Source organism: Accipiter gentilis, chromosome W (assembly GCF_929443795.1).
Source record: "Accipiter gentilis chromosome W, bAccGen1.1, whole genome shotgun sequence".
NCBI classification, from domain to species: Eukaryota; Metazoa; Chordata; class Aves; order Accipitriformes; family Accipitridae; genus Astur; species Astur gentilis.
In genome coordinates, this window is record NC_064918.1 from 20,259,494 (window position 1) to 20,281,995 (window position 22,502).

The following is a 22,502-nucleotide window of genomic DNA, read 5'->3' on the forward strand; positions in this document are numbered from 1 at the left end:
GATTTTTTTTTTTTCCTCCCAGAATACCATTCATTGCCTGTAGCAAAACTACGTCCCTTGTTCTTTGTGATCCTGGTGAAGGAGGTAATGGTCCCGTACCCCACCGCAACTACCCACAAATTACTCAAAAAGTGGTTTATTCCCTCCTTTTAGTTGGGGTCGGCCCTGGCTCTGGCCAGGTGGCAGCACTTTTGGGGTGTCCTGCTGGAAGACGACCACCCTCCATAGCCCGCCAGCTCCGATCCAGCCCAGAGGCTCCGTAGCCCAACTCCCGAGCCAGGGCGATGTATTCATGCCCTGCCACTCAACGTAGCTGGAGACTTTACTTCTACACAAGTAGCACTGTCCAATATGTTAAAAATACTTTGGGTCAGCTTGTTTACCCTGTTTGCACACTCATCAGTGCAAGTACAGACTCGCAGGCACCACTGTCTTGTTTGTCCTATACGCTAAATACACATCTTTGAGGTATAACATACAACTTCGTAATTCTCCACGAGTATCATTTAAGGAAACAAAAAAGTAATCCCACCTAACTGCAATAAAACTTAAATCCTGTTTTGACATACAGCTTCAATATCCTATCAGACATGGCTTCTACCAGGCAACCTAAAAGCATGCAAGACATAAACCAGTTGCTTTTTCCCAGTAGAGAACAGGCAGGGTTTGAGGAACAGAAAAAAAGCCGGGGCGGGTGCGTGGGGGAGATAAATGTGAAATTCACCTTGATTTATAACAAAATGAAAAACGTTGATTTTTTATCACTAAGTTAACAGGAAAGTTCTGAAAAACACTGACCATTCCTTAATTAAACCAAGGGCTTGAAGCACTGCTCAAATGAAAAATATCAGTGAATTTAATCCGTGAATTTTACTTACATTTTCTGAGGTGATGCCTAAATTTTTCAGTGCTTTTCTCACTACTCAACCTGCTTTCCTAATTAGCTGCTATTAATATCTTTGATTGCAAATAAATTACCCTACTCAAACAATATACTTTTATTTACCTACAGACATAATAGAAAGCTCGGCATTGTAACCAAACATGTTCTCCATTAGACAGACCAAAGGTTCGAGTATTACCTAAGAGTTCAGCAGCCACGTCATCTCTTTATGCCTTTATTAGTCAAAACATGAGGGTTTCAGTAAGGGCTACCTGAGCAAACATCACCTTCGCACCTTTGCCTGCCATGATTAACTATTGCGCATTTAACGTACAAAGCTGTGCTTTAGATAACACCAATGCATTTGGTACTATATAAATCATCACATTGTTTGTTATTGCTTTTTGGAATGAAGTGACCTTAATTTTACCATCTGTTATTCACAGACATTTTTCCAGAAGAAATATTCAAGCATCCTAAAGTTTCAAACCTTTATAAACGTCCTTCAATACTCATTGCCTCGTAATGCTGCTTATGTATTTCAGTGTTAGTCAGAGCTCTTCAGAAATAAATGAAATGTTCTGGGAAACAACTGAAAAAAAAGAAAAGCTGTTCACAACTATTTGTCCACATAAACACATTAGAAATGCTTTCTGTCTCCTTTCGGTATTCAGTAATTGTCGTACTTGGGCAGTTGTTCTCTTTGATCCAGTAGTGTTATACAATATCATAAAGTCATGCTCAGAAGATCTGGTGTGGCTATTTTCGCTGATAGGAATTTCTTCATGCCATCCTGCATACGTAACACATGGACATGGTCCATCTGGGCATCAAAATAAGGAGTGGAGTTGATTGAAACTTTTTGACGGAACTGAATGTTTGGTTTAATCTAAATAATGTAATACACCTAGTTCTTATAAAACACTTTTTCTAAGTTGTTTTCAAAGTTCGGTAACTTCTAGCCCTTTTTGTTGGAAGAAAAAACACAAGTACAAACTACCTGTCTGGATTTACTCTGCCATCTTACAAAGTGACAGGTTCTACCAGAGGGCTGGTCATCCCTGTCCATAAGCTATAGGTGGAATGTGAATGATAAACTTAGCTCAATATTAGTTTCATAAACTTAATTTCACAAAAACTCACAGAACACCACTAGCAGATGTACAAACCTTATTGAACCTCTAGGCAATATACAGGATCTTACTGAACTATTACAATTAAAAGTAAATAAAGGAAAAAAGTTTCCAAATTAAACAATCCAACTTTTAACTTAAAAAAAAAAAAAAAAGTTTTAAATTTGTTTCTGGTAAACAGTTTTAAAAAGATAAAACTTGGATTATGTCATTGGCCTTCTTTTTCACTGATAACGTTTTAACTGGTTACAGAGTTGTTCACGAGTATTTACTTTTGGGAAAGCATTGGATTTCCTAGTATGGAAACAGCTATGAAACTCTATTAATGACAGTTAAAGTTGCTCCTCCTAGTGTTATAGCTCAGGCAGGGCTATTAAAATGTCAGGAAAACTTTGACTCCTTCTTCTCCTCTTTTCTCCACTTATTCACTACATATGTTTCAGAGGAACCTGCAAATCCTTAGACTTAAAAAAAAGGGTTCTGAAATGCATGCAGTAAGCAAGGCAATCTTATCATAGGTTATATTTACAAAAGTTCATTGAAAATACACTGTTTCTGTAAATTCTGTAAATACTGTATCATATATAATTTATTTATTTATTTTATGAAGTTGTAACTATCTAATTATGAATCATTGCCCAAACCTTTTATTAGGGAAAATATATATTCTAGGGATCCATATGTCAAAGACACAGTTTGCTCATTCCTGTCATAGATATATATATGTTATATATATATATATAGTAAAAAAGCATGTTAAAATATTGTTATTCTTCTGGCCTTAACAACAAACTTGCTATGAAATATGAGATAAGGGAGCAATTTTATCTTGTTGCCACTTTTACTCGAACATTTCTAGGCTCTCCAAATTATGGGTAATTTTGCCACTCTACAGAAATACCACAGTGTAATGAAATATTTAATTCAAATAAACCAACAAAAAGTAGCCAAAGCCCACATTTATTTCAAATTGCATCAGATTTATTTGGTTAACTTCTTCTCTGCTGAAGCTCATAAATAATTAAGTTTGCTATGATATATTTGCACCATCTGGGTGGTTATAGTCTGTATCTTTGCACCAGCTGATTGTGAGGAAAATAATTTTAGTTTCAGACTGAACTGGTTTTAACAAATGCATAATGCATTTAAAAAATATATAGTACATTCACTATACTGATTGTGGCTTTTTTCCTTTCATTTACAAATATTTCTGAAAATCAACATATAAAGAAGCAAAGACTGACAGTTAAAAAAGGAAAGTGGAAAGTAAATAAGGGTAGGAAAGTGAGTTTCCAAATTCTTGCACAATTTTCAATTTGCAAATATTTACAATCGCATTGAACATTTTGTTAACAACATTCCTTGAGAGATAATATTTTTGAATTATTTAGCAAGCTGCAGGCTAAATAGAAAAAGACTTCAGGAAGAGTTAAATAGAGTTCAAGACTTACAGTTTGGGATTTTTATTCAAACATCAGAAAAAAACTATGAGGGTTTTTTCAGAACTATTTTATTGGGTTTACGTGGCAAGGTTTTGGTAGCTGGGGGTGGGGAGAGTGACAGGGGTGTTTTCTGTGAGAAAACACCAGAAGCTGCCCCCGTGTCAGACAGAGCCAGCTCCAGCCAGCTCCAGGATGGACCTACCGTTGGCCAAAGCTGAGCCCGTCAATGATGTTCGTTGCACCACTTCGATAAGATATTTAACAAAGGGTTAAAAAAATACTGTGCAACGGCAGCTGGGAGAGAGGAGTGAGAATATGGGAGAGAAACAGCTCTGCAGACCCCCAGGCCAGTGCAGAAGGAGGGGGAGGAGGTGCTCCAGGCACCAAAGGCTGTGGAGAGGACCATGGTGATGCAGGTTTTCCCCTCCACGGTGGAGCAGATATCCACGTGCAGCCCACGGAGAGCCCACGCCGGAGCAGGCTTCTGGCAGGACCTGCGGCCCATGGAGAGGAGCCCACGCAGGAGAAGGTTTTCTGGTAGGACAGACACTGGAGCAGGCTGTGCCTGAAGGACTGTACCCCACGGAAAGGACCCACGCTGGAGCAGTTTGTGAAGAACTGCAGCCCCATGGGAAGGAGCCACGTTGGAGAATTTTGTGTCCTGTGGGAGGGACCCTACCCTGGAGCAGCAGAAAAGAAGGAGAAGGAGGAAGAAGGAATGGCAGAGACAACGTGTTATAGACTGACCACAATCTCCGTTCCCCATCCGCCTGCGCCGCTTAAGGGGAAGAGGTAGAAGAGTTGGGAGTGAAGTTGAGCCTGGGAAGAAGGGAAGGGTGGGGGGAAAGGTGGGTTTACATATGTTATTTCTCATTATCCCACTCTGTTTAATTGGCAGTAAATTAAATCAATTTCCCCAAGTTGAGTCTGTTTCACCCATGAAGGTAACTGGTAAGTGATCTCTCTGTCCTTATCTTGACCCACATTTTTTTGTTTTATTTTCTCCCTCTGTCCTGTTGAGGAGGGGGAGTGATAGAGCAGTGCAGCCACTACGACTATGAACCAGTTCTATTTTGCATGCTTTCCAGTAAAGAAACTCATGTTTATTAAAAAAAGAAAAGTATGAACTTTTTACTGATAGCTAGAAAAAATAATGGCAACTTTCTTCTGGCAACTGGTAGGCTGCAGAAAATCATGACTTTAGCCTTAAGCTTAATTTGAACATACTCTATCAAAATAAAACAGCAGAAGGAAAAGACTTCTTGCTATTATTGTGAAGGCCAACAAATTAATAATTTAAGAGTCATTAAAAGAAGAAAGAATTCCTAACTTTTTATCTGTCGGTTTAGTGAAACATAACTCATAGCCTCTCTGAAATTGTTATCATTACTGAAAGAACAAAGCACACCAGTCCACAGCATGTTTCAATATGACGGCAATGGTTGCAGTGATGGCAATGTGGAAAACAGTGTGGAGGGTACAGATGGAAAAGCTGCAGTTCTAAATCACACAGATCACAATCAAATTTAGAGCAATTCCAAATGTCGCACAAAATCCTAAAACCAGTTTTAGCAGAACTGGCTTATGATGTATTCTCTTTGGAGCACTGTGTTCATAATCACTGTCAGTATCGTACTTACCGCTGCTGACTTGTCTCAATCTTTTATTCATGGCTTTCTTTAGTTTCGGATATTTCTATGATTACAAGTTGCGTTACAAATCACAATGGCTTATTTTTCACATCTTCTTTCCCACTTTTTGAAACTATTTTCATTTTCTTTTCACTACTAAATGTGGAATACCTCAATCTGGAGTCTCTACACTTTCAGCCAAAATATTTCACAAGATTAAAGATTAATTTCGCTCTGAAAAGATTGTTTCACTTGCGTGCTCAAGACATCTAGAGAATTCCTCATTTTTACATGTACTCTTGTTTATACAAGTGAGATAACTGAAGTAAAAAGCAGCCAACCAGGAAATTTCAGCAAAGCAGCAGCCTACACACGAAACATCGAAGTCCAAGTAAGGGAAATTGAGAGGGGGAGTTTAGTAAAGAATTTGGATAAAGGTCACACATACCAAATAAGTCAAAGGGTGCATGTGTTGAAGAATGAAGTCACTGAAAAAAACGGTAACTGAGTTAAGAGCTGTTTTTCAGTCCTTTCTGAGGCCATCGGAACAAGAAACAGTAACTTAAGAGCGGCTCATGACTTGCTCATGAGCAACAGCACACAAAAATAAATATATATATATATATATACATGTACTGTCTGAAAGGACTGTTGTAGTACACCTGGGAACACTGTGATCATACAACATATTTCGTTTAAGATGGCCATACTGACAGGGCTTTGGCTCTGGTAGGTTTTATGGTCCAATAATGGAAGATTTGGAGGTTGAAACACATTAGGTATATTATTGTCATTTTGATTCCTCACAGACTCTTCAATGATGCATGTTTCCACATCTGTAACTACCTCATGCAGGTTTCTTATCATTTACATAGAAATTGAAGCTGAACAGCATATAAGTAGAAGTGTTATGAGATATTTCTTGTTTTATTTCTATCACAGCTGTTTAATGACTTGTATTATTTTCTTATTTTACATAGATGATGTAGTTCTGCTTTCTTTATCTCCACTAGGCCTGCAGCAATCTCTGGAAGTTTTTCTTCTAAGCTTATAGCTTAGATTCGCTGAGAATTGTAAGATGACCAAAGTTACTGTCTTTAACTTTTCTAGAATTAGTCACGTATATGCCTTACTCAGCAGTGGGGTGCAACTGAGTGTCTGGGGAAAAGGTACATTAACCAAAGTAAACAGATATTTCATTTAATATTGGCAAAGAATACATGCCCCTCCATTTATAGAACAGATAATTTCATAACTTTGCTATCTCTAATGTTTCCTTTTGCTTGTTCTACAGGCATACAGAAAACACTAAGGTGATGCCTTTTTGAATTTTTACTTTAACTTTTATAGCCATATGCAATACCATATGCTCTCACCTTTTGTTTTTGCGCTTAATACTATTTATTCAACTAACATGGAGTAATTGCAATTTGAAAAAAGAAATCAGTTTTCTGTTTTATTATGTACTCTCATATCAAAACTTGGTACTATTTTAAGATGTCAAGTACAGTTATTAAAATAAATGCTGTTAACATGTTAAAATCACTTTGTTAAACACAGGTTTGCTTTATCTGGTTTCTGAATCTTCTTATTTCAATTATGTTTGGCAACTCTACTTGTTTCGTTGCTCTGTTCCATTCTTATGTTGAAAAACCCTCCTCTTTTATTATATAAAAAAATAAATTTCAATGCTATGAAGAAGGAAAGACTAAAAAAGCTTATTAGCTGCAACCTGCTATTTATCAGCATCTTGGCATACAGTGTACCAAAAAAATAAAAAATATACATGGCTTTTCCACTACCGGATAACTAACTATTAAACATTCTAGGCTTTCATATGCTACCACAAGGAGAAACTACAGCAGAGCTGAAGACACTTCTTATTGAGAATTTCTTTGTTCATGCTTATAAAAGTGCCCTGTAAAGAGCTGGGAAAATGCCTGTATTAAATTTTAATTAATATTATCTCTGACCTTTTTTGCTCAGTTTTATATTTCTGCCTGCCTGAAGGCGTAAAATTAAGTCAAAGGAATCCTTTTGTGTGTTTAAAACAAGGAAAAAAACCCCAACCAACTATCAACAAAGTAAAAGAAGAGTGAAGTGATGGGCCATGTAGCTTGTGGCTATGAAAATGCTGAGATGTGAGATCACCATTTATCAGTCTCTCGAAAGGCTGAGGTACTTGAGAAAAACTGTGCATGCTGCAAATCAGGCAGGGCTGTTTTCCCAGCAAAAAGTCTACACCTGAAAGAGTTATGCATAAAACCGCTAAGTTTAGCTGAAGAAATAATCTTATAGGAACTTTTTAATTTTGAAATTTTAAAGAATGATAATTTCTATTTTTTGTGGGACATTACCATTTTAAATAATTATTTGGGGGTGGCGTAGGAGTCTGAAACAAGTAAAGAAGAAAGAAAGGGAAAAAAGCGGGGAGGGGAAGAGAGAAAGCAGTTATTTAATTACCTTCTACTATATTGTCACCCAAAGGTATAAACCCTCTTTGAGACTAATCTCAGTTGAGCCTCCTGAGATATTTATATTAATACTAATAAAGTGGAAGCTAGGACCATAACTTCAATTGTAAGAAAACGGAAATAAGGACCCATTTACTATGACATAGCTGAGAGGTTATCAGTGAAAGAACATCCTTGGCTTTGATAATAAAATTCCAGGTCAGAGAGGACTGTAGATTAAACAGTACCTCCAAAAAAACCAGTCACAGAATTATTCATAGCACAGATTGATAAACACATGCAATTTTCTCTACATTTGTTGTATATTTTCTATGTAAATAGAATTATAACTTTGTTCTGTGAATTTTTGTTGTCTTTTCTGCAAGTTTGCAGATGACACAAGTGGTGCAGCTGACACGCTGGAGGGAAGGGATGCCATCCAGAGGGTCCTTGGCAGGCTTGAGGAATGGGTCTGTGAGAATCTCATGAAGTTCAACGAGGCCAAGTGCGAGGTCCTGCACATGGGTCAGGGCAATCCCAATATCAGTACAGACTGGGGGATGAATGGATCGAGAGCGACCCTGTAGAGAAGGTCTTAGGTATACTTGCAGATGAAAAATTGGACAACAAGGGCTGCTCGCAGCCCAGAAAGCCAACCGTATCCTGGGCTGCATAAAAAGCAGCGTGGCCAGCAGGTCGAGGGAAGTAATTCTGCCCCTCTACACTGCTCTGGTGAGACGCCACGTGGGGTACTGCGTCCAGCTCTGGGGTCCCCAGTACAAGAAAGACACGGACCTCTGAGAGCGAGTCCAGATAAGGGCCATGAAAATGCTCAGGGGGCTGGAGCACCTCTCCTATGAAGACAGGCTGAGAGAGTTGGGGTTGGTCAGCCTGGAGAAGGTTCCAGGGAGATCTTGTTGTGGCCTTTCAGTATATAAAGGGGGCTTATAAGAAAGATGGAGAAACACTTTTTACCAAGGCCTCTACTGACAGGACAAGGAGCAATGGTTTTAAACTGAAAGAGGGTAGGTTTAGGCTGGACATAAGGGAGAAATTTTTTACGATGAGGGTGGTGAGACACTGGAACAAGTTGCCCGGAGAAGTTGTGAAAGCCCCATCACTGGAAGCACTCAACGTCAGGTCGGATGGGGCTTTGAGCAATGTGATCTAGTTAAAGATGTCCCTGCACACGGCAGTGGGATTGGACTAGCTGATCTTTAAAGGCCTCTTCCAACCCAAACCATTCCATGATTCTATGATTTTGATGAGACTATTAAGATTTTAAAAAGATTCACAACGGTCTTTTCGCTGCATGAATGGCCTGTTCCCTTTCCTCCAGAAAGATATTTTTGACTGAAGCAAAGGTCAAATTCTGGTGAAATTTAAGTAGTTATATTATTACATTCATAATATATTCCTCCCCCTACAAAGAAAAGAAAAAAAAAAAAAAAAAAGGAATGCTTTAAACCAGACATCAGTGACAAAAATTCACATGCCTTTAGATTTTGGACCAATGACAAATTTTACTCAAGATCAGTAGCAATGGCTGTATTTTGTGCTTTGATTTTCTTTCTTTCACTCTATAGAATGACGTATAATCTGATTCTCAAATCATCTTTGAATTTAACAGTTTCAATGTTATGGCAGGCAATTTGACTATACTCTTAACCTCTTTCTTTGTCATTTCTTCCAGCGATTGTGGAGTATGACTAAGCCCATTAGTAAATGCAGGGTTTAGAGCACAGCAAGCCTATCGCGCTCACATTTGCAGTCTTTTAAGCAAATCCCTGACCGCAGTTTCAAGTGAAGTCCTTAGCTTTCTCCCTTTAAAGACACAATTACTCTCAGTAATCCACCCAGATCCCCTGGTTGGCTGCCATCGTCCACATAAGGAAAATCAGTCAGTCTTGGAGGTCATGACTGCAATCTTTATCACACCTACATTACCTGATTGGGAAACCAGGTGAAATCCCTTCTTCAAGGATGACATTTTTGTGAGAATACTTTAAAGGCAAATTCCCCCCCAAAAAGCTTAATAAGAAGAGGCTTTTCACAGGAATTACATGGCATTGTTGCTCAAAAGAAGTTATCAGCTTATGGGTATTTAGAGTTAGTTAAATGCATAGATAATCTTTTAACCCTTATACATATTTAAAGAGCAATATGGAAATTAAGCCATTCAACTTTATTTAAATTTAATAAGAGTTATGTGACAAAAACTCTGTGCGAGCCAGTAGATATTAGCTGCTAGTATTCAAATATGAAAAGGATTTTCATCAGCTTTGTTTTACTTGATTTAGCTGTGACAGCAGTTTCTCAAATTGACTAGGTGTCTGTGGCTAGTTTGATTTGCTTATCTTTTTGTGGCACAACAACAATTTTGTATAGGTAGCAGTAACAAGCAGTTATCCTATGTAAAATGAGATATTTATGACTCTAATGCAATGATGTAGCGTAGAGAAATACGGGCCTGGTACAATCGTGGAAGCCTTGGTAAGCAGAGACTCAGGATTTGGTGTAGAGGGACACAGGCATGGGATGATGAAAGATGGGACACAGGCAGATAAATAATAATAGAACTTTACTTAAATAGATATAAATATTCCTGGAAGTATTAAGTCTTGCATTTCAAGTAAATATTGCAAATATTTTAAACCAATACTATAGATGATACATCAGAATAATGCTGCTATTGAGTAATAAGCTGGCTAAAAAGAAAAAAAAAGCAAAGCTCAAGGCTATGGCTGTCTGTCAAAACTTTAAAAAATGTGTACAATTATTTAATGAATGTATGAAGGAATTACCCGAATCACAAAAAATGCAGCCAGGGTTGTTCCTAGTGAAGATACAGAAACAAGTGTTTTAGTTTTCCATCACTGCCTGGAGCTGCTGAGGGAGAAATGATTCTTTTAATTTCATCTTTTGATAACGTATATCAGTGTTTGGGAATTTTGACATGCTATCTTTGGACATTTTCTCATACTCTACTAGAATAAGCTTATTTTACATTTGGGAACAGACTGGTAGAAATGAAGTAAGGACTTGTGTGGAGAAGAAATAACGGAGGGGGATGGGAAGAAGAAGCAACATAGGATGGGTCATGCTATAAAAAGAGGACAACTCAGACACACAGGATCACTGGCCTGAAGAGGGAGAAGTGCATATACGTGATGAGAAAAAAATCATTATTTATCTAACCATCCATTTTTGGCCATCAATATTTTTTTCCCAGTAGAAAATTTAAATGGAAATATAGAAGTACAATTGTCAGCTTAAAAAAAAAAAAAAAAATCGCATTCCTTAACAATATCCACATAATGTTAATTACAAAACAAACATTTTCCACCTGCTGAGATTTCTACTCTCTGGAAAATATCTATGGTGTCTCCATTACTTCTTCTGAAAACTTCTGACTTTAATTGGGAAATACTTTTCACTAATGCTTTGCAGAAAATGTTAACAGATGCATTTTCCCCACACATTAAATATCAATCTATTTTATGAATGTACAAAAGTATTCAGAACTGGTGATTTCCAGAGAAACTTATAGTTACTTGGGGAAAAGTTAAGAAAATAAACCAGCACAAAATTCTCATCCCACAGGACTCAATGAAAATTTTATCACTTCATTCATTGCAAAGATAATTTCTGACTCATTCATTCTCTTTCATGCTGGCCACTACATATCTAGATAGTCTTCCACTGCCTAAAACATCCTGACCCTCTTATATTAAGCATAAATTCAAACCGGATTCTATCATTAAAAATCTCATCATATCTTAGTTTCAGCCTGTGTCTATGTTCAGTTTCATTTTGATTCTCTTATTAATCATATAGATTTTCCCAAATATGCAAAGCCCGTGAAGGTTTGTCACTGGACTATATTTTGACTCCAGAGTAGTGGACCTGGTTTTTAAGTAAATATGGTGGTTTGACCTTGGCTGGCTGCCAGGTGCCGACCAAGCTGCTTTCTTACTCCCACTCCTCAGCAGAACAGGGGGAGAAAATAAGACTAAGAACTCCTGGGTTGAGATAAAGGCAGTCTAAGGAAAGAAAGCAAAGGCCACGTGTGGAAGCAAAGCAAATACAAGATTTGTTCTCTACTTCCCATCACCAGGTGATGTCCAGCCACCTCCTGAGAAGTGCGGCCTCAGCATATGTACCACTTGCTTCGGAAGACCTTAATAACGCAAGCCCCACCGTCTCCCCCTGCCTCCTTTCTCTTAGCTTTTATCGCTGAGCATGACTTCAGATGGTCTGGAATATCCCTTCGGGTCTTCTGTCCTGGCGACCACCCTCTTGCCCACCCCCAGCCCAGAGGTTGGGGAGACAGCCTTGATGCTGTGTGAGCACTGCGCAGCATCAGCCAAAACACTGGGGTGTTATCAACACCCTGCTAGATGGAGATACAAAGCACAGCGCTGTGAGGGCTGCTGTTGGGAAAGTTAAGTCCATCCCAGCCAAATCCTGTACAATCTCCACCCCTTATTCCATACCATTTGCGTGATGCTCAGGTCCCACATAATTTGATACGTTTACATATCTTCTGACCATCCAATTGTATCTGTTTCTCATTCCTAAAATCCCCTCTTACCAACACTTGCAAATTATACTACATATTTTAACCATCTTTATATCCAACATACAGATTTATAGATTCTCGTTAACTACCCTGTGCCTTAACAGACAGATATTATTTCCCCATTCTGTGGGTCACTGCCACTCCACAAAGTGTCCACGAGAACAGGTTATGACTTGGGCCCCATGTGTCACGGAGGTTGCTCAGGACAGGAGAAGCAACGTTTGATTGTTTGGTGCCAACACCAGCTTGGTTTGGGTGATTGCTGCGATCACCCAGTTCCTTGCAAAGCTCACTCTTCCATCAGTTCGGGTAGCTCCTGCCACATTTCTTCCCACAACATACAACTCACATCATCGGTTATTTTCCCCCAAGGTTAAAACTCCTGAAGGCACACACCAGACCTCCCCATTCTTCTGCATTACCCACCAAGTTCACCCAGGTCCTTGAGCAAAGACGACCCCACGGATGGACTTGCCTTTTCCCAAGGGATGACCAAGCCCCACCGCCTGCCCCAGCCACCTCCTTGTGTGCATATGGGAACCTTATTTCCTCCCACAGTATGTAGGGGCTCTGTTTGGGCAGGACCAGGACAGTTAGCAGATCCTCTGGTGTTAACCAACCGAGTACCCTCAGGAGAAGGTACTTCAAGGACCCTAAAGGGTACTGATGCACTTTTGGTGTAGCCACCATGAATACAGAGAAGATAAACAGTTGTCTACCTTTCCTGGCCTCTCCGTTTGAAACATTCACCATGCTAATGGCAAATGTTTCAAATAATGCCTTTTTCATGTGCCATAAATGTATGGCCTATTACTTCAGTATCTGAGAGTTGATAAACATAGAACTTGGGCACCTGGCTCTGAGAACACATGGAATTCACAGTCCTGGATCTGGCACCTTCTTTCTCCATACCACGGGTGGAGAGTGTCAGGTGCTTAATGACAGAACACGTACAGCCAGAGCCTCAAATGAGGGGACGCTCAGTCCCGTAAGTGGTACAAAAGCAAACGCTGAAAATTGTGATGTGGGGAGGTGAAAAAGTGTATAAATTGTCTTCATTCTGATTAGAATTTATAATACAGCCCATGAACATTCAAATTTAAAATTAAACTAAGGAAGCTGTTAAAATCATATTATATGCTGATAACAGACTATGATAATGAACAATCCTGAGACATCAGATTAGTGTGACTGTTCCACATTTTGAAATATGGCTTTAATAGGAATAAATCAGGGATCCTTTGCGTATAGGATGCACAAATCCACTGTTGACAGCTGCCTATTTAAATTTTGTGAAGCCAAGATGAGCTATCTAAGGCATATTTAGAATCACATAAATATAGGAACCTGAGATGTCTAATCACAATCTTGGCTCTCCTACACTTTCAGGTTTAACTATATGAGTAAGTATTCAGGTGCCTAGATGTTTTTGCTGCTTTCAGTCATAATGAAGCACTGATTACGCCAGTTAGAAGCATGTTCTATTTTTCTAGGGTGTACAAATTACTAATGACATTTTCCTATCAGAAATTATTCTCGCTGGGATATCAAAATCTAATCCTTAACGCATTGTATACTGGTGAACCTGGGAGGCCATACAAAACTCAGTCACAGTCAGTCTACATGGATCAATCACTCAAATTAGGACCTGAAACCTTGTTCCTATAAAAACTGAATGGAACCTTACTTATATTATTCATCTGCAGTATCTCATGGAATTACATGAGTAATTAAGTATTGGATAGTACTAGGGTGGTCCTAATTATCTCTACTGGAAATCAATGAGTACTAAACTCTTTTTTCTAAGAAGCAAGTAATAAAGCAAGCTGTGTGCTGGTTGCCCATGTGTATTTGCACAAGGAAGAGCAGAGCGTACAGTAATAAATAGCAAACACCTAAAAAATATTTTTTCATCTAATTTCACTTTTGTTTCTATTTTGGCATTTAAATTATTACCTGAGCAGATGCAAACATCTACAAAGTACACACCTACATTTGAGTTTGTTGGCTAGACTCTTTACAGTCAGTAGAGAAAAGCTGGTGCTTTTATAATGTTGTTCTTCCCATCCAAGAGCAAATGTTTAAAATCAAATGGTTTACTCATTTGAAAGTGCCACCTTCTCTTCTCTGCAATGAGAGTACAAACACTTAACTTAGAAGACAGGGGAAGTTAAGTAAAATTAGTCCTATCCTCACAGATTAAATCCATTATTTGCAAACAACCTTCTAACCATATATTCCGTTAATGGGATAGAATTTGCTGTAGACTTCCATCTTAACTGAGGTATCTAAAGCGATGTGGCTGATTGGTATTTTTGAGTGAGTGAGGGTGATCCTGTTGATCCTAAAGTCCTCCTTACTGCAGGATGAGAAGTGGCTGAACTCATAAACAATTCTGCGATCTCTACACCTAAGATTTTCATACATAGTTGACTATCTTTAATAGTATCTCTCACTGTCATCTGTAGATATCAAAAGTACTTCACAAGGATGATAAAACTGTCATCACTTTAGATGAAACAAAGTGATGCTGGGGAAATTAATTAAAAAGGAATGGAAATGTATGCAAGAAATTGGGATTTTAAGAAGCAGATTTTTTCTTTTAATTGCCTCTGATTGTGTGCATGTTCCTACAGGTATTTTCTTCTAGTGCTACTAGGGGGAGACACTGGCAGCAATCTGTTAACAGTTGAATCCATATTAATTATTACATCTATACAGAGAGGGATATACATATATACACATAGAGAGATATACATATATACATTACAAATATATGTCTTATACTTTAGGAAGGTCTGCTTATAAAAACAATTCTACAAGATAATTCAAAGTTCCTTGTAGTCTACTATCCTAACTTCAAACAGTAGCCAAAAAAAAGTAAATTTACAGGTTTATAAGAACAAGGAAAACTTTTGATGACATACGTCTAGTATGCTTTCTGAGCTTCTAGTGTTCTGTAGTTCAGGGAAATCCCGAGACAGAAGTGGTATCTTTGGTTTCTTTTCTTCTGTGAATTTGGATTGAACAGATTCAAATTCACTCCACCTATGATTCAAGTGAGAAATAAATGAATAAATAAATATTACTGTAGGATTTTGAAACAAAAATCTCTGCTGAGATTACGTGCCAGACATCTTTTATTCATTTCAGAGCTTGCACAGTACTTTCTTTGAGTGGAACCAAGATTGTAAATTTAGGTCCTAAATGTGAGCTAATGGGAGGGGGTGGGGGCATAAAACAAACAAGCAGCACATGAGGTGTGCAGAGGTAATATGAATGTAGGGTGTGATGTGGGGAGAGGTCTTTGGACATGCTTGGCAAGAGAAACTGGACCACAGAGCTGTACATGTAGTTATCCATCATGGTACCTGCAAGCAAAAGCAAAACTTGGTTAGTCAGAGGCTAGTGTTTTCGGAAGAGTCAAAAGGATAAGGAATTTCTTTATGCAATCTTCGAATCACAGAAAGGAGGTGTTTGGAAGGACCTCTGGAAATTGTCTGCTTCAACCCTCTTGCACTTAGCAAGGTCAGCTACAACACCTTGCACAAGAGCTTGAAGTGACTGTGAGCTACGTCATTGCTCTGGATGCACTTGTACTTGCGGTTGTTTATGTTAAATTTCCTTTGTTACTGTTTTGGTCAGTCTGTTTGTCAGAACATTTCTGTGACCTACCAGTGCTTTGTAGTCAGGAATAACTGACTTAATTTTGCATTGGTTAGTGATACTATCGTCTTATTATTTTTATTGTGGTTTATATCATCATTATGTCTGTTACGATATTTAGTTGCTGGAAATGCGAATAAGAAAAGGGTTTTTTTTGTCTCAGTAATTATTTTATAATTAATATTGTGGGTGACTTCATGATTAGAAAGGTGCTGCAATCTGTTTTATTTACTTTCCAATAAATGATTAATTAACAAATCAGTGGGACATTATTCTTGAATTTCTGTCATACACTCAACATTTATACTGACTTTTTTTTCGTGTCTTGTGATTATTTTATAATTGAGAAAACTGTCAGTTTTGTCTGCAGGAATCAGAACATACACAATGGTGAGGGAGAAACAAGAGTGGGGCTGCTCCACAAGGACAGGCAAGCCAGGAGCCAAGGGTGACCCCCCAACGCTGGCCAGGGCAGGACACCCGGGCTCATTCCCACTGTCCCCCTGCCATGGATAGGGTCTATCACAGTCCCAGCAAGGCGAGGTAATCCGTCAGGAGTGGGGGTTCATCCAGAAGACCATTCAGCAATAGCAATATCTGTAAATGTAAATTCAGTCCCAGGACAAAAAAAACCCCAAACCAACAACTTCCATTATATTTGTTTAGACGGATAAATCTCCGGTTTTGTGGATTTGTCAATATCTGCAAAATTGCCCATATATGGGCAAAACTGAAACAGTTAAATGCAAATCCACCCCCTCATTGGAACATTATTTAAGTAATAACCTTTTTTTTTTTTTTTCCATAGCTGTAATTTCACCTATATGTATTTAAATGTAAATTTGCCCTCATATTACTAAGGAAGGAACAGGGATATATGCATCATTTATAAATACCCTCATGATGTATTCAAATAGTGCACTGGTAAGCACCAAGATAAAATCTTGGAAAGGCAGCTAAGTGGCTAGACAGATGGATTATGAGTTCAAAAAGTAGCTGGAATGCTAAAAGGAAGCTTGACCTTGAGGGAAACGAAGAAAAAGTATGAATAGCACTACTCACGTATCAAGCGCCTGCACGGTGCCAAGCATAATTCTAGAAAGGTATCAGATGCTGGCTAACGAGGGACATTATAGGGACAAGAAGGACTGAACAGGTGAGGGTAACGGAGCCCAGGCTGCGGTGCGCGCACTGCTGAGGGCAGCAAGACTCCCAAGTCCTGTCCAGCTGAGAGCTGCTCTTGCTCCTGCGTACCTGCTATCACCGCCTGCAACGGTTCTGCAGCGACAGTTGCTGCCGATGGCCGTACTTGACAAAGAAAGTTTGCAGATGACAAGCTCAATAAACAAGTGTTACCTGACTTTAACAAAAACATTCAAGAGAAAAATGGTGGAACTTTGTCTTATTTCACAGAAATAAAATGCCAGTATTTCTTTTGCCACCCCAGCTAGTTCTGCAGTAAGCCAATTTCCGAAGGACATCTGTACTTTAATATTAGATACTTAAGTTCTCATTATTCTTGCATTTGTTGCTCTGTGCATAAAGTTATCTGTCAGCACATAGGAGGACCTTATATTAAAAATGGGAAAAAACATTTAGTAATGAATTGCAAAGACCATATTTAATTTTCTGCCATATGTATGCTGTTCATGCCCATAGTATTGTCCTTGTTTCTTAATCTGTCTTAAAAGATCAGAGCTGAAAGCCCAAAGAAAGGCTTGTGTGGCTGAAAGTGGGGTTTTTTTGTTATTTTCAAACAGTCATTGGCCTAGTAAAATGTATTACTGTTCCTCCAAATCCTACAGTGCTATACCCTTAAACCATCACAGTTATAACCACAGAAGTACATGAAAAAAATATTAAAATTGTGGTATTTTATCTCATCTGGAAATTCACATACTTCTCATCTTTTAAATTCAAACATGGAGCTGTAGACTAAATATAACTTTCTGTTTCATAAGAGCTTCCTTCATGCACTATCATATGAATTATACTTCCTCTTTCAACAGTGGAAGGGCTTGTTAATTTTTAAATAACCTTTCTCCTTCTGAATATCCTCATGTCTCCTTCCAGTTCCACAGATTTATCAGCAGTGCCGATGCTGACAGTGCTGGTGATGCCATTCCCATCACAACGGCTGGCTCTAACAGATGACAAAAGCAGCAACTTTTTTGCTCTGTCACCGCAGCAGCAGCAGCAGCAGCTTTTTTCTCCATCTGTAGGGAGGGTTTATTATATATTTAAAGCGTATATTCACTGCCCTGTGAAGAGCTTTCATAAATTTGGCTCCGACAGTTCTATTCCAGCTCCTATCATCTACACCAAAGAGACTTTATTTAGGTATGCTGGACATCTTTATAATTTCAATACCTGACATACTGATGATATCTGTAAAATCTCTATCATACAGAAGTTTCCAGGAACTGATAAATCATATCCTATATAAAGAAAATACACAAATAATGTCACAGCACTTTGTTAAAGGTGTAAACAAGCTTAAAATAAAAATCTTTTCATATAGGCAGAATTTTTAGTAGCTGTACATATTTATTCCAGGAAAAGGCTAAGAATGTTGTAATTATCTGACAGGCATTGTAGTTTTTTTAAATGGTAATATGCGACTTCACATTTAAAGTAGATTGGCAGTTGTAGTTCCTGATCAGAAAATGTATACAGCGGGAGTTCTACAAATAGCGACTTCTACAAATAGACGCTTCTGCAAATAGCCACAATTAGTCGCTTTTCCATTCATTTGCAAAACTTTACTTCTAAACATACTTAAGCAAGTATGCAGAAACTACTGAAATTACACAAAATTTCCATTTGAAGATTCAGCAACCATTGGGCTGGTAGCTTTTTAGCTTTCAATTTGGTTAACAGCCTGTGTTTTAGAAATCAAAGAGCAAATCAAATAACGTGGAGTCATTCTGTTTTAAAGACAGCATAGAGATAAATACCAGGGCATCAAAATACTGTTTAGACGTTAAATAGCAGCCTTTGTCCTAGGTCTCTGGTTCAACAGCATATTTATCACTGCTGGAATTAAATCCCCAAAGCAGGTATCGCGTTGAAAAGGCTCTCACTGACCTCTTGCTTGTCAAAGGCAGGGAAGAAATGATGATATGGAGCATCAGAGCAACACTGGTGATGGTAAAGGACTGTAGCTGGCATATGAAACTGTACTATCCTTACGGGGAGATGGACAAAAAACTAAGGAGCCACACTATACACCAAGGCAGATATAGTGATCGGGGTAGGTGGTCCCTTTTTTTTTTTTTAATTTTTCCTTTACTATGGATAGATTACTACAGATCACTGATAAAAGCCAGACTATGCTTTTGATGGAATGTTGACCTCAGCTGAATTTGGCTCTGAGGACCTTAGGAAAGGACCGAAACTGATATAGAAATATGTTTTTCCTATGAAGACATTTGGCACTTTTCCGAGGACTTACAGACTGTTATGATGCAGTACTCAATATACAGTTTGCTTTTATACCTCAGATAAAAAGCTAATACATTTCTACTGGGGGAGAAGTTTGCTCAAGAAGTCTAGGTCTACACGTTCCTATAGCTTTGTTGGAAAGCAATGGGAGGTAAAGAGAAGAATATTCATGTTCCTATTTTCCATACCAGTTTATTAACCTCTACACCTGATGCTTGAAGAGGGAAGAAGGGAGAACTCGATCTCTGTCTCTAGCTTTGTAGAAACTGAGCCACTGCACAGTGATCGGCTCAAGAATCCTCAGGGCAAGGACAGCAATGCTAAGAAGCATGTTAATACGCAAGCGTAGTGGCTCAGGCACTTGCTTGGTTGAGAGATTCCTTATTTCCAATTTCTGCCTCTGTCTTGTAGCCTGTGGGTTTTGACTAAGATGTTGTTTTCTGTGCACTGGCAGCACTTGAGTGCTCAGGCTTCTCCCTGGGTAGGCAGGAATTCACATCTTGAAAATACCTCTGAGCCCAGGTAAACAATCCCTGAAGAAATGTTTCTGGCAACTACTGCATAAAAATGCAAAATAGCACCAGCAGTAGGTTTGAAAAGTGGATCCTGCTTATTCCTAAAGAATTGAAGTAGAAGAGGCAGCTGCCCAATATTCAGCCCAAATTCCGGACTGAGGTGGAAGTTCTGTAACAGTTTAGTTTCAGTGTTAATTCACCAGCTGCTTGTTCAGCATGCTGACTGTTTTTGATCGTATTCTGAGACATGTAAATCTTCCCTAGTTCTGTCCAGGGAATCTAGGCCTGTGACTCACTGCCAGAGACAGTGGCAGCCATGCATAAAATTCTTTCCGTTTTGGGAGTCACGCATTCAAAAGTAGCATGGCTGTGCCTGCTACTGGATATACCTTTTGGCTGGCTAGAACAGTGGGAGACAGAAAATGAACTGTAGGGAAGGAAAGTTCGTTCTGACAGTTCATTCAGGCTAGACTTTCAGGGCAGACCTCTGTTTTCTTTTTCCCATGAGTACGACTCTATCAGCCTCTGGCAATGAATGTGAAGAATGGCAGAAAATACAACAGTAATCATTACCAAGGACATCCAGTATAAAATTATTTACTAGTCAAATTCTAAAGAACTAAGTTACTATTCCGAATTTTCTTACATTTACATAGTTGTTTGGGGGGTTTTGTCCAGTTTTCCCAAAAACCTTATAAATGACATAATATTACAGAACTCACTTCATCACGGAGGTGAAATAAAAAATATTTAACATCCTCCTGTGATTTAGGACAGGAAGCCAGTAACAACATAATTTTACAAACAGAATGGGCAAGATACATGGTTATAGTATTAAATGGCCAACAGTCTTACTTTAGGACAACAATTACTGGAGCTGCTATTTGACCAAAGGATAAAAAGAGAGAAAGAAGCAGCAAACTCCCTGGCAGGTTTTCTCATCAAGTGAGGAGTCTGGATTCAGTTCCTAGCAGGCTGACATATTTTCATTTTCAGAAATCTGTTAAGGGCATCCAAAAGAACTAGATTAATGTAATTGGCTTGAAAATATGATTGATATAGCTCTTTGAACTCGAGAGCTTGTGAGGAGAAAGGGAAGAGAAGGCTGTTGCCAGAACATGAATCTCAGTTGACTGGTAGCTCTAATAATGACCAAGAATTAAAATATTAGTCTAAAGGCCTTGATAATTAAAAAGAAAAATGTGATGTTTCAGTAATCAATGGGAAACAGAATGTCTTAGAGACGCAGAGCATGACAGTAGGTGTCTTGCTCATGCCGAATATTATCTATAGTGTTCAAATTTGTCACCAGAATGTAAAATCATTCAAGATCCGTTGTAACTGTGTCTTGTTTAAAACAAAAATATCCATTTATGGGCTTTTGGTTAATGCTGCAGTTTAATAATTAATATTATAAAATAGTTTTATAGCACTGGGCAAAAGCAAAGATTTTTTGGTTGTATGCCAGCAATGCCATAACCTTGGCAATTCATTTGAAATGTGTCTAGGTAACTTTGCTTGACAAAAATCTGCTGTGTGTTTGTAATAACCTCCCTCCACATCCATTCAAACACAGTGGTGGCCTGATGACTGCACTTGTAAAACATACAGATCCTTCCTAACGACAGCTCCAAAAAACATAGATCCCTACACAAAAATAAGAAAAAAACCCACCCCTCTTAATTTGCTCTGTCAATCAAATTCTTTACAAACATAAAGGAAATTATAAAGGAACAGATAAATTTCTATACCTATTTCCTATAGAATTCTGTATTTCTTACAGATATTCATATGTAGCTTAAAGACCAATTGGGGAAGTTAGCTCTGATATTAATGGACATGATACCAACTTCTAAAAAGTTCTTGTCACAGCAAATGCTCAAAAAGCTATTAGTGTCAGTATATTCAACTTCTCATCATATGTCTTGGAAAGGACATTGCTTTTTTCCCCATAAATTGAAAGCCTGTTTTTCATCTGGCTCTGAGTTTTATAAGTATTAGTTATTAGATTAATAACTGGTGTCCTAAAAGATAACACTTGCTGCACTGACTGATTGCCGAACAGTGAAGAAAAAAACCACAAAACAAACCAAAAAAACTAACAAAAAAACCCAACCAAAGAAACCCCCTTGTACTAGTGTAGATATCATCAAGTGCCTCCAATGATCAGAGCAGTCATGAATTGATATGTCTGTCAAGCTGAGAAAGAGTGAACTTACTGTGATAAGATGGCTTTGTTTTTATTTCTTGGATTTTCCAGAGACTTCTGAATATTGGACAGTCATTTCCTGTAGTGAAGGCACTCTCATGTTCGGCTCTGCAGAGTTCTGGTTTATTTTCCCTTCGTTAATCAGCTAATGAAGCTACAAGAATAGCAGGGAAAGATGCAGAAATTATAGTTTCTTCAATACAGGAAGACAAAGATTTTTCTTGTTGTCTCTGTCTCTGGAACTCTCCAACACAGTGATTCTCCCATTTATAGTTTTGTTTGGGATACAGATAAAAGCCAGCTGCCGATAGTTCAATGAGACACAACACACATGGGGTTGATGGGCAAGATGGGGAGGTTGCAGAGTCTCCCTCCTCAAAGATACTAAAAAACGTCTGGACATGGTCCTAGGCAGCTGGCTCTAGGTGTCGCTGCTTGAGCAGAGGGGTTGGACCAGATGACCTCCAGACGTGTCTTCCAGCCTCAACCATTCTGTGGTTCTGCGATAAAGCAACAGAAATATATCCCAAAGGTTGAATGCACC